We start from the raw sequence: 13,099 nt of genomic DNA on the forward strand, positions 1-13,099 counted from the left end.
GACTTCCTGAGCCCATAGCCACCTCTAGACACACCGCTTGACATGGCCCTGCCCACCAGAGGGACAAGACCCAGCTCCACCCACCAGGGGGCAGGCACCAGACCCTCCCACTAGGAAGCCTGTACAAGCCTCTAGACCAGATCACCCACCAGGGGGCTGACACCAGAACAAGAATACTACAATCCAGCAGCCTGTGGAACTGAGTCTGCAAATCCAGACTCAAAGTGAGATAGCATAGGAATATGTTCTAGACAAAGGAATGAGATAAAACCCCAGAAGAACAACTAAGGGAAGTGGAGATAGGCAATCTACCAGAGAAAGACTTCAGAGTAACAATCATAAAGTTGATCCAAGGTCTCGGAAAAAGAATGGATGCAGAGTGCAAGATGTTACATGAAATTTTTAACAAAGAATTAGAAAATATAAAGAACAACCAAACAGAGTTGAAGAATACAATAACTGAAATGAAAAATACACCAGAAGGAATCAATAGCAGAATAAATGAGGCTGAAGAACGGATAAGTGAGCTGGAAGACAGAGTGGTGACAATCACTGCCAAGGAACAGAATAAAGAAAAAAAGAATGAAAAGAAATGAAGACAGTCTAAGAGACCTCTGGGACAACATTAAGTGCACCAACATTTGCATTATAGGGGTCCCAGAAGAAGAAGAGAGAGAGCCAAGGCCTGAGAATATATTTGAAGAGATAATAGCTGAAAACCTCCCTAACAAGGGAAAGGAAACAGTTACCCAAATGCTGGTAGCACAGAGAGTCCCAGGCAGGATTAATCCAAGGAGGAATACACTGAGACACATAGTAATCAAATCAACAAAAATTAAAGGCAAAGATAAAATATTAAAAGCAACAAGGGAAAAGCAACAAATAATATACAAGGAAATCCCCATAAGGTTATCAGCTGATTTTTCAGCAGAAACTCTGCAGGCCAGAAGGCAGTGGCATGATATATTTAAAGTGATGAAAGGAAAAAACATACAATCAATAATACTCTACCCAGCAAGGTTCTCATTCAGATTTGACAGAGAAATCAAAAGCTTTACAGGCAAGCAAAAGCCAAAAGAATTCTGCACATCAAAGCAGCTTTACAACAAGTGCTAAAAGAACTTCTCTAGGCAGAAAAGGACAAAACTAGAAATAGAAAATTATGACATGAGAAAGCTCACTGGTCAAGGCAAACATACAGTAAAGGTAGGAAATCATCCACACACAAATATGATATCAAAGGCAGTGATCATGAGAGGAAGAGAGTACAAATGCAGGATACTTGAAATGCATTTGAAATTAAGAGATCAGAAACTTAAAACAATCATGTATTTATATAAACTGCTATATGAAAACCTAATGGTAACCACAAACCAAAACTCTATAATAGATATACACACAAAAAAGAAAAAAGAATCTTAACATAACACTAAAAATAGTTATCAAATCACAAGAGAACAAAAGAGAATAGGAAGAAAAAAGACCTACAAAAGCAAATCCAAAACAATTAACAAAATGGCAATAAGAACATACATATCAATAATTACCTTAAATGTAAATGGATTAAATGCTCCAACCAAAAGACACAGACTGGCTGAATGGATACAAAAAAAGACCCGTATATAGGCTGTTTACAAGAGACCTACTTCAGATCTAAAGACATACAGACTGAAAGTGAGGGGATGGAAAAAGGTATTCCATGCAAATGGAAATTAAAAGAAAGCTGGAGTAGCAATATTCAAATCAGACAAAATAGACTTTAAAATAAGGACTGTTACAAGCAACAAAGAAGGACACTACATAATGATCAAGGGATCAATCCAAGAAGAAGATATAACAATTGTAAATATATATGCACCCAGCAAAGGAGCACCTCAATATATAAGGCAAATGTTAACAGATATAAAAGGAGAAATTGACAGTAACACAATAATAGTGGGGGACTTTAACACCCCACTTACATCAATGGACAGATCATCCAGAGAAAATCAATCAGGAAAAACAGGCCTTAAATGACACATAAGACCAGATGGACTTAATTGATATTTATATTTATTTATATTGAAAGCAGCAGAATACACGTTCTCTTCAAGTACACATGGAACATTCTCCAGGATAGAACACATGCTGGGACACAAAGGAAGCCTCAGTAAATTAAAAAAATCTAAAATCATATCAAGCATATCTTCCGACCACAATGTTATGAGATTAGAAATCAACTACAAGAGAAAAAGTGTAAAAACCACAAACATGTGGAGGCTAAACAATATGCTGCTAAACAACCAATGGATCACTTAAGAAATCAAAGAGGAATTCAAAAAACAGAGACAATGAAAATGAAAACACAATGATGCAAAAGGTTGACATGCAGCAAGAGCAGTTCTAAGAGGGAAGTTTACAGTGATGCAAGCTTACCTCAGGAAACAAGAAAACTCTCAAATAAACAACCTAACCTTACACCTAAAGCAACTAGAAAAAGAAGAACAAACAAAACCCAAAGGTAGTAGAAGGAAAGAAATCATAAAGATCAGAGCAGAAATAAATGAAATAGACATGAAGAAAGCAATAGAAAAGATCAATGAAACTAAAAGCTGGTTCTTTGAAAAGATAAACAAAATTGATAAACCTTTAGCCAGACTCATCAAGAAAAAAAGGAGAGGGTTCAAATCGATAAATCAGAAATGAAAAAGGAGAAGTTATGGGCTTCCCTGGTGGCGCAGTGGTTGAGAGTCTGCCTGCCGATGTAGAGGACGTGGGTTCGTGCCCTGGACCAGGAAGATCCCACATGCCACGGAGTGGCTGGGCCTGTGAGTCATGGCCACTGAGCCTGCGTGTCTGGAGCCTATGCTCCGCAACGGGAGAGGCCACAACAGTGAGAGGCCCGCATACCGCAAAAAAAAAAAAAAAAAAAAAGAAGAAGGAGAAGTTACAACTGACACCACAGAAATACAAAGGACCATAAGAGACTACTACAGGCAACTATATGCCAATAAAATGGACAACATAGAAGAAATGGAAAAATTCTTAGAAAGATACAATCTCCCAAGACTGAACCCAGAAGAAAGAGAAAATATGAACAGACCAATTACAAGTACTGAAATTGAAACTGAGATTAAAAAACTCCCAACAAACAAAAGCCCAGGATCAGATGGCTTCACACGCAAATTCTTCCAAACATTTAGAGTTAAAACCTATCCTTCTTAAACTATTCCAAAAAATTGCAGAGGAAGGAACACTCCCAAACTCATTCTATGAAGCCACAATGACCCTGATACCAAAACCAGACAAAGATACCACAAAAAAAGAAAATTACAGGCCAGTAACACTGGTGAACATAGACGCAAAAATCCTCAACAAAATACTAGCAAACAGAATCCAACAACACATTAAAAGGATCATACACCATGATCAAGTGGGATTTATCCCAGGGATGCAAGGATTCTTCAATACACACAAATCAATCAGTGTGATACACCATATTAAAAATTGAAGAAGAAAAACCATAGGATCATTTCAATTGATGCAGAAAAAGCTCTTGATAGAATTCAACATTCATTTATGATAAAAACTCTCCAGAAAGTGGGCACAGAGGGAAACCACCTCAACATAATAAAGTCCATATGTGACAAACCCACAGCTAACGTCATACCCAATGGTGAAAAGCTGAAGGCATTTCCTCTAAGATCAAGACAAGGATGTCCACTCTCACCACTTTTATTCAACATAGTTTTGGAAGTCCTAGCCATGGCAATCAGAGAAGAAAAGGATTTAAAAGGGATTCAAATTGGAGAAGAAGTATAATCGTCACTGTTTGCAGATGACATGATATACACAGAGAATATACACAGAGAATACTAAAGATGCTACCAGAAAACTACTAGAGCTCATCAGTGAATTTGGTAAAGTTGCAGGATACAAAATTAATACACAGAAATCTGTTGCATTCCTATACTCTAAGAATGAAAGATCAGAAAGGAAAATTAAGGAAACAGTCCTTTACCATCATATCAAAAAGAATAAAATACCTAGCAATAAACCTGCCTAAGGAGACAAAAGACCTGGACTTTGAAAACTATAAGACACTGATGAAAGAAATCAAAGATGACACAAACAGATGGAAAGATATACCATGTTCTTGATTGGAAGAATCAGTATTGTCAAAATGACTATACTATCCAAAGCAATCTACAGATTTGGTGCAATCCCTATCAAATTACCAATGGCAGTTTTTACAGAACTAGAACAAAAAAATTTTTTAATTTGTATGGAAGCACAAAAGATCCTGAATATCCAAAGCCATCTTGACAAAGAAAAATGGAGCTGAAGGAATCAGGCTCCCTGACCTCAGACTATACTACAAAGCTACAGTAATCAAAACAGTATGGTACTGGCACAAAAATAGAAATATAGATCAATGGAACAGGATAGAAAGCCCAGAAATAAACTCACACACCTATGGTCAATTAATCTACGACAAAGGAGGCAAGAGTATAAAATAGAGAAAAGACAGTCTCTTCAATAAGTGGTGCTGTGAAAACTGGACAGCTACGTGTAAAAGAATGAAATTAGAACATTCTCTAACACCATACACAAAAATAAACTCAAAATGGATTAAAGACCTAAATGTAAGACCGGATACTATAAAACTCCTACAGGAAAACATAGGCAGGACACTCTGACATAAAATGTAGCAATATCTTTTTGGATCCATCTCCTAGAGTAATGGAAATAAAAACAAAGATAAAGAAATGGAATCTAATTAAACTTAAAAGCTTTTGCACAACAAAGGGAACCATGAACAAAATGAAAAGACAGCCTACAGAATGGGAGAAAATATTTACAAATGATGCAACTGACAAGGGATTAATCTCCAAAATATGCAAACAGTTCATACAGCTCAATATCAAAAAACAAACAAACAATAAAACAACCCAATCAAAAAAAGGGGCAGAAGATCTAAACAGACATTTCTCCAAAGAAGACATACAGAAGGCCAAAAGGCACATGAAAAAAATGCTCAACGTCACTAATTATTAGAGCAATGTAAATCAAAACTACAATGAGGTATCATCTTACACCAGTCAGAACGGTCATCATCAAAAAGTCTACAAATAATAAACGCTGGAGAGGGTGTGGAGAAAAGGGAACCCTCTTGCACTGTTGGTGGGAATGTAAGTTGATACAGCCACTATGGAGAACAGTATGGTGGCTCCTTAAAAAATTAAAAATAGAGCTACCATATGATCCTGCAATCCCACTCCTTGTCATATATCTGGAGAAAAGCATAATTTGAAAAGATACATGCACCCCAATGTTCACTGCAGCACTATTTACAATAGACAAGACATGGAAGCAACCTAATGTCCATCGACAGAAGAATATACAATATATAAGAATATACAATGGAATACTACTCAGCCATTAAAAAAGAATGAAATAATGCCATTTGCAGCAACATGGATGGATGTAGAGATTATCATACTAAGTGAAGTAAGTCAGACAGTAAAGACAAATATCATATGATATCACTTACATGTGGAATCTAAACAAATGATACAAATGAACTTATTTACAAAACAGAAACAGACTCACAGACGTAGAAAACAAAACTTGTGGTTACCAAGCGGGAAGGTGGGGGGGAGGGATAAATTATGAATTTGTAACATATACACACTACTATATATAAAATAGATGAACAAGGACCTACTATATAGCACAGGGAACTATACTCAATATTTTGTAATAACCTATAAAAGAATCTGAATCACTTTTCCATACACCTGAAACTAACACAACATTTTAAATCACCTATAGTTCAATAAAAAATAATTTAAAAAATTAAAAATCAAACAAAAAAACCCTAAAGGGGCCACAGAGTGATGCTTCCACAGGGCAAGTCCAAAATATAATTGAGTAAAAAAAAGCAGTGTCTAATTATTTTATCTTAACATCTGAATAAAGGGTTTGACAACAGAAGTGAGCAAAGAGCTCACCTTCCTGGTTAGTGGTGGGTTCCCACCATTGTGCCTGAAGAGAGGGTATCTGGCTAGTGCTGTATCAGAGGAGACTCTTGGCTTGGTTTCTAGCCTCAACAAGTGATCTTCCTAGCTTTCCAGAGACTTTCACACACAGGAGAAAAAATTTCTTGGCTCAGTTCATATGAGTATTCTGTCTTTTCTAGTAGTAACGTTATAAATATAAATTTGAAATTAGCATCTCAGTTTCCACAATTGTCTGTGAGTTTGGTTAGTGAGTTGATTACACTGATGATGATTACCTCCTGTTAGCCTTACAAAAGTTTGTGGCCCTGTGAACCTATGATCATGGAAACCCTGCCGTTGGGTGACTGCAAGGCACGGCTACCCTGAGAGACCCTGGACTCCTTTGATCCACCATTGCTTTCCCCTCACTAAATAGACTTTTAGAGTAGACCAATGGCATGAACTAGGGAGCTAAGAACTGCCCCTAAACTTAAATGAGTGATTAAAGGCTTTGAAAGTTTCCAGAGGGTGGCTCTAATGTTAGATTGGTCCCTGCTTTACATAGCAAAGTCATCCTTTGTAAAGTCTGGCCATTTAAATCATCATCTTAAAAGAAAAATGGTACAATGCAGATCTCTGATATGGAAATTTAGAAGAATTTGTGAAAGAGGAGATTGCTCTACTGGGTTCCTGGGAATGAAATTTATATCCTGTACTGTGCTTTCTGTGGAGTCTATTGGCTCCTGTATTACTTGTACAGTTGGCCCTTGAACGACATGGGTTTGAACTGTGCAAGTCCACTTACACACAAATGTTTTTTTCGATAAATATATACTACACTAGTACATGATCTGAGGTTGGCTGAATCCTCAGATGTGGAACCTTGGATACAGAGGGCTGATTGCAGACTTATACTCGGATTTCTGACTGTGACAGTTGGGGATCAGTGCCCCTAACACCTATGTTGCTCCAGAGTCAACTGTAATTTAGTCCAATTCCTTTCTGAGTTGTGTCAGTTGTCATTTCATAACCTGTTGTTAGCCATCTAATTTCTGAGATCGTCATTCCTACTTAGTGCTGTTTTTTCAAAAACTTCAAACTAAATGATTTCTTTTAACTCAGAAATATTACTTTTCATCTGCTTTGTAGCTACATTTTTTTTTTTCTGGTGAGCTCTCATTGTCTGTTCAAATGTTATTTAATCCATTTTAATCTTTTGCCTTATACTGAGGTCATTTGAGGTTAAATGGCATTTCTTTTTTCCCCCATGTTCGAATGACATGGATTTTTGTGAATCCCATCTCAGGAGGAGATTCTTGTGGAGGAGATGGGGATGGGCTGGGGCCAGTTTCTCAGTTTCATGGCTCATCGTCTCTCTTCTGTTATAAGGACTGAAAATATAGCCTTTCTCTGTAGTCCTTCTCTGTGTGTCAAAGCTAAGTCTGGTTGGAAAGATTTTCTACCTCCAGCTCTGTGTTTCCAAGAGGTCTATGGACCTTGCCTTCAAGGTTACATTTATCTTCAGAGCTCTTATTCCTCCAAGTTTCCCAGCCACCCATCCTAATACAAAATGACATTGTTTCACCATTCCCAATGTAGCTCTTCTCTCTCCCTTATTCCAAGTGTTCCTGCCCTGCTTTATTTTACTTGCTTCCAACATTTTTTCCCCCTCAGAGTGTGACTCAGTTCTCCTGGAAGGAAGTATTGAAACCGAGTCCCCCTAAAACCGAGTTCCCTTACTGAGTTTATGATTAATCTCTCTATCCAAAACTTTATTCCCATTCTTGTCCCCTCTGATCTCAATCCTGTGCTAACTGAACTAATCAACCAGAGTCAGATGACTAAGATTGCTGCTGTTGATAACATCATTAATGTACTAAAATTGCTGTTGTTAATATCATTAATGTACCAAAATCGCTATTATAGATGCCATCATTAACGTACAAACTTAGGTTGTTTCTACAGGGTAAGATGAGTTAACAGACCCCTCAAGCCATGGACCACTTGGCCAGAGAACTGTAAACCAGAGACATCCTGACTCCCAAAACTATAATTAAGAAATGTCACAGAAATGTCACAAGATGATAATTAATCCCAACCTCTTTGCTCTTCCCCTCTTAAAACTCCTAACTCAAAGACCAAGTTGGAGTGGATCTGGGGCTTGCCTCCCACTGCCTTACTTGGTGCCCTGCAATAAATCCTTACTTCACTGAAAATTCTGGCTGCCAGAGTCTGGCTTTCTGTACTGAGGGCACACGAGCCCTTTGCTTGGTTACAGCATGCACTGAGTATTTCTGATATTCTTCAGAGCTTAGATCACCACAGCACTAGTCAATTCTCCTACATCCGCTATGTAAAAAAATAATAATAGTAATACAGAAACCTCAATTAAATAGAGCTGTGAGACCAGAACGGGAGCTCTCATGCCCTGGGACAATAGCAGAGCCCAACAGGAAGAAGACAGACTCATCTTCTTTGCTGGCAAGGACTCAGCCAATGAAAAGCCATGGACTCTGTTTTGCTGTAACCCTTCCACCTTCCTTTTCCTCCCTATGAAAGTGTTCTCCTTCCTTTGTCACATGGGGACTTGCATGTGGCTCTCCATGGTTGCAGACCCTGAATTGCAATTCTCTGCTGATCCTGAATAAACCCATCTTTGCAGGAGAAATATCTGGTAGTCTGTTTATTTCAGGCAACAACATAGACACATAGAGTTGGGGTTATTTTGTTTGTTGTTGTTTTGCACTCACCCAGAATGTGATGCCTGTGGGTTAGTTCTCAAACCTGCTTACACTTTTTTTTCAATTCATTTCCTTTCCTTTTGGAAGTACTTGTTAGCAATTTTGGGGACAGTAGCTCACAGTGACCTGTCAGTAACCCCTTCACTCTTGCTGCTTCCCAATTCCTTTCTGCTCATCTTGCATCTGTCCAGCCTCTGGGTGGGCAGGCACACTTGCCTATAATCTGGAATACGTTTCCTACAATTCCATTGCTGGAATTTTTTTAAAGATTATGTTTTGAAGTACTAATTAACCCCTGGTCCAGGAGGAGTTATTTATCTTTGGGAAAATGGGCGATAATGTAGAGGTAAGTTAACTGCAAACCTCTTTGTAGTCTGTAATATTCAAGAGGCAGGTTGGTCTCACAAAGATATCAACACTGCACTGGTCTTTTAAGAAATGTCTATACCTGCTTATAGATAGGGTTTCTTGAAAACCCCACTTACTTAGATGAATCAAGCTTTTTCAAGGGACTGTCCTCAGTTTGCAAGGATAGAAAAATTCCTTGAGTAATTAAAATTTAAAGGTATTTCTTATAAGAATTAGAAAAACACCTGATAAACCACATGAGAGTACAAAGCTTTTTTTAAATCTGGAAACAAAACAAACTTACAAAATCTATATTAGAGTGAGACTTCTAGTTTCAAAGGAAAGTATTTATTACAAGATCTCCTCAGTACTTAATAGTATGAATACATGCAAATACGAACTTCATTTAAAAAATCTATATTGGGCTTCCCTGGTGGCGCACTGGTTGCGAGTCCGCCTGCCGATGCAGGGGACACGGGTTCGTGCCCCGGTCCGGGAAGATCCCACATGCCGCGGAGCAGCTGGGCCCGTGAGCCATGGCTGCTGAGCCTGCGCGTCCGGAGCCTGTGCTCCGCAACGGGAGAGGCCACAACAGTGAGAGGTCCGCGTACCGCAAAAAAAAAAAAAAAAAAATCTATATTAAATGAGCTGAACATCTATGTTAATATTAGTGGCACTCATAATCTTTGTACTATTTTAACAAAAACTACGTGTTAATAGTATACAGAGGGAGATTAAAAGTATCGCTATCTACTCAAGTAAAATAATATCCTTTATTTTTAAAAACAGTTCAATACTCAACATTGTTATTATTCTAACTGTGAACAAAGATGGTATGTATAATTGGAATGATTATCTGTGCAAAGTTCTCACATTATCACATTATAAGACAAGCACCAAACCAAAAATGATATTCTTTTACCCAAGCATGAGCATAATCAAATTACATTTTCTGATACATTTAAAGTAGCCCTGTAAATAAACCAGGCACTCTCTTTTGTTTTGTTGTTACCTTATAGAAAAAAAAAAAAGCTTCATATCACAATTAATGCTTAGAAATATAGACTTTTTTATTTTTTTTTTTTGCAGTACGCAGGCCTCTCACCATTGTGGCCTCTCCCATTGTGGAGCACAGGCTCCGGACACGCAAGCTCAGCGGCCATGGCTCACGGGCCCAGCCGCTCCGCAGCATGTGGGATCCTCCCGGACCTGGGCACGAACCCATGTCCGTTGCATCGGCAGGCGGACTCTCAACCACGGCGCCACCAGGGAAGCCCAGAAATATAGACTTTGGAGCCAGATAAAACCTTAGTTCAAATTCCAGCTCTACTACTTATTACTTGGGCAAGTTTCTTAACCCCACTAAGCTAATTTCCTCAACCATAAAATGGAGAAAATAGATGTTGCAAAGATTGAGACTACATATGAGTTATGGGCTGAATTGTGTCCCTCTGCCAATTCATACCCTGAGGTCCTAAACCCCAGTACCTCAAAGTGTGACTGTATTTGGAGATAGGGCCCTGAAAGAGGTAATTAAGTTAAAATGTGGTCACTAGGGTGGGCCTGAATCCAATATGACTGGTGTCCTTACAAGAAGAGGAAATTTGGACAAAGATAGGTACAGAGGGAAGATGTTATGAAGACACAGGGAAAAGACAGCCATCAGCAAGTCGAGGAGAGAGGCCACAGAAGAAACCAGCCCTGCCCACACCTTGATCTCAGACTTCTAGCCTCCAGAATTGTGAAAAAATAAATTTCTGTTGTTTAAGCCACATAGTATGTGGTACTTTGTTGAGGCGACCCTAGCAAAGTAATTCAATACATAAAGAATTTAGAATGGTGCCTGGAACATGATAGGTAATCAGTAACTTAATTAATACTATTATTTTCTCAGAGCTCTTCTAATATTCATTTCCAAAAACTACACACATAAATTCAGGCCTTATAATGTTCACTTTATGGCTAAGTAGCAAAAGAGACTTTGTTGGGATAGGCAGTCTGTCATGGGCTCTGAGCATCCCTGCATGTCCTTGCTGGGTATTGAGTTCTCTTTTTCCAGGCCATTTCTCAAGTCTGTGTTTGCAGTGAGCAACCCTGAATGATGATGTAATATCTTTCTCCAGACTAATAGGCTTACTTGTGCTTACTATAAAAGTTGTGAATTGCCTGAGCTCAGTGTTCCTCTACTGTAACACAAACTACCATGTGTGTAGGCATTCATCATGGGCTCCTTATTCACCCCTGAGGGACTTGAGAGCGCAGGGGACCAACATAAATTAACATGACGCTCTGGTTACTTTTATAAAGTCCTTTGTCTCTGACCCAGGAGTCTCGAGTCTTCTGCCAGTGTCGCATGAAATTTTAATAGGCCAACTTGTTAGCTTGTAAACAGAGCAAAATCCCAGACCCTGCATAGTTCTTGCCAGTTTTAACTTGAGAGAGCCATGGTTCTCTGGAAAAGATGAGCCCCAGTGGGTGGGGTTAAGAGATATGATTCCATGGGTTCCATAGTGAATGCTTTCACTCAAGTAGTGGGTAAGGGGGAGGGGATTATGGGCTGCCTACTGTCTACCTGTTAATGAACATTTGGAGACTAAGTATGAGAGAGAGGTCATACAACCAAATGGTGTCTTGGTTGTTGCCCACTCACGTTGGGTGGGAGAAGGAAGAATGTGAACATGACAACAAGGCAGCGTGCCCCATGGCACAACCTGAGAAGAAACCAGCTGCAGCCACCAAGTCAAGGGGTCCCCAGAGCTGAAAGAAATGCTGTCAGCAAGGAAGAAATACAACTTTTTTATGTGGGATCTTAGTTCTTCGACCAGGGGTCAAACCCGCACCTCTAGCGCTGGGAGCACGGAGTCTTAACCACTGGACCACCAGTGGCTGAAGAAACACAACTTTGAGTAGACCAAAAATACAAGTTTGTTGAGCACAAGTTGGGCAGCTGATCAAAACCAAAAGTAAACACAAAGTGTTGCTTCCTGGCATGGAGCCATTCTCTCCCTCCACACTTAATACCTCTGGCATCCTCCACCCTGAAGTCATCTGCTGTATGGAAAAAGCCAAGTGTAACGGGGGGACTCTGGGGAAGAAAGTGACTCAAACTTTTATAGCTCTGTTAAATACAGGTGCCCAAGGGACCATGCTACCCAGTCCCTGAGGGACGTGGCTACTGGGCACAGGGTGGCCCAAGGTACCAAGGACTGCAGGGCACTGGGGAGATGCAGTGGTCAGTGGAGGACAGAGAGGAAGATCCCTGGAGCCTGGGTGCTCTCCAGATACTAGGAAGGGCACGGGGAGAAGCTGGCACCAACACTGAAATGTAGAGTCAAAAAAACAACCCCCAAAACAAAACGTCCCTGCCTGCCGCCCTCACTCTCTGCTCCTTCCTGAGCTACCCGTCCGGGAGATAACACCAACTCTTGGAACTGTTAAAGCCCCTAATGTGAAAGTGTTAAACTTCTTGGTCCATGTTTCCACAGGGGGAAAAAGTGACTAAAGGTAACTGATAGGACTGGAGCAAATCTTTCAGTAAAGGAAAAAAGTGACCCTGTGGGTGGGTCCCAATGGCCCAATTCAATGTACTATTATCATGAAAATACATAATTGGCATCGAGGTGTTATGTGATTAAACTTAAATGCTCATAAAGTGCCAGAGGAGAGTCTCCCATTCAGGGTATTGCTACAAGTAGAGAAATGAGACAAGCTTCCTGCCAGCCACCACCATGCCCTAACCCAGCCTAACCCATCGACAGGTTGGGATTGAGTGTGCATGCCTCTGTGCTCTGATGCCTCAGATGTTCAGTGTACAGGTGATATATAGATGTTCTGTGGTTGACAGGTTAGAAGCCTGTCTCAATGGCCCTGACTGTGGCGTTATCTACCTCTACCAGTAGGAGTGACCGATAAACCTGGACAAAATTCGGAACACTGGTTGCCAAGTAAAGTTCCTTGATACCATTTGGAGAGATTCATAGCACTCATCCCTCTGGGAGTCAAACAAGCAAATGCTATATCTCCTTGACC

The sequence above is a fragment of the Hyperoodon ampullatus genome, assembly GCF_949752795.1.
Source record: "Hyperoodon ampullatus genome assembly, chromosome: 1".
Classification (NCBI taxonomy): Eukaryota; Metazoa; Chordata; class Mammalia; order Artiodactyla; family Ziphiidae; genus Hyperoodon; species Hyperoodon ampullatus.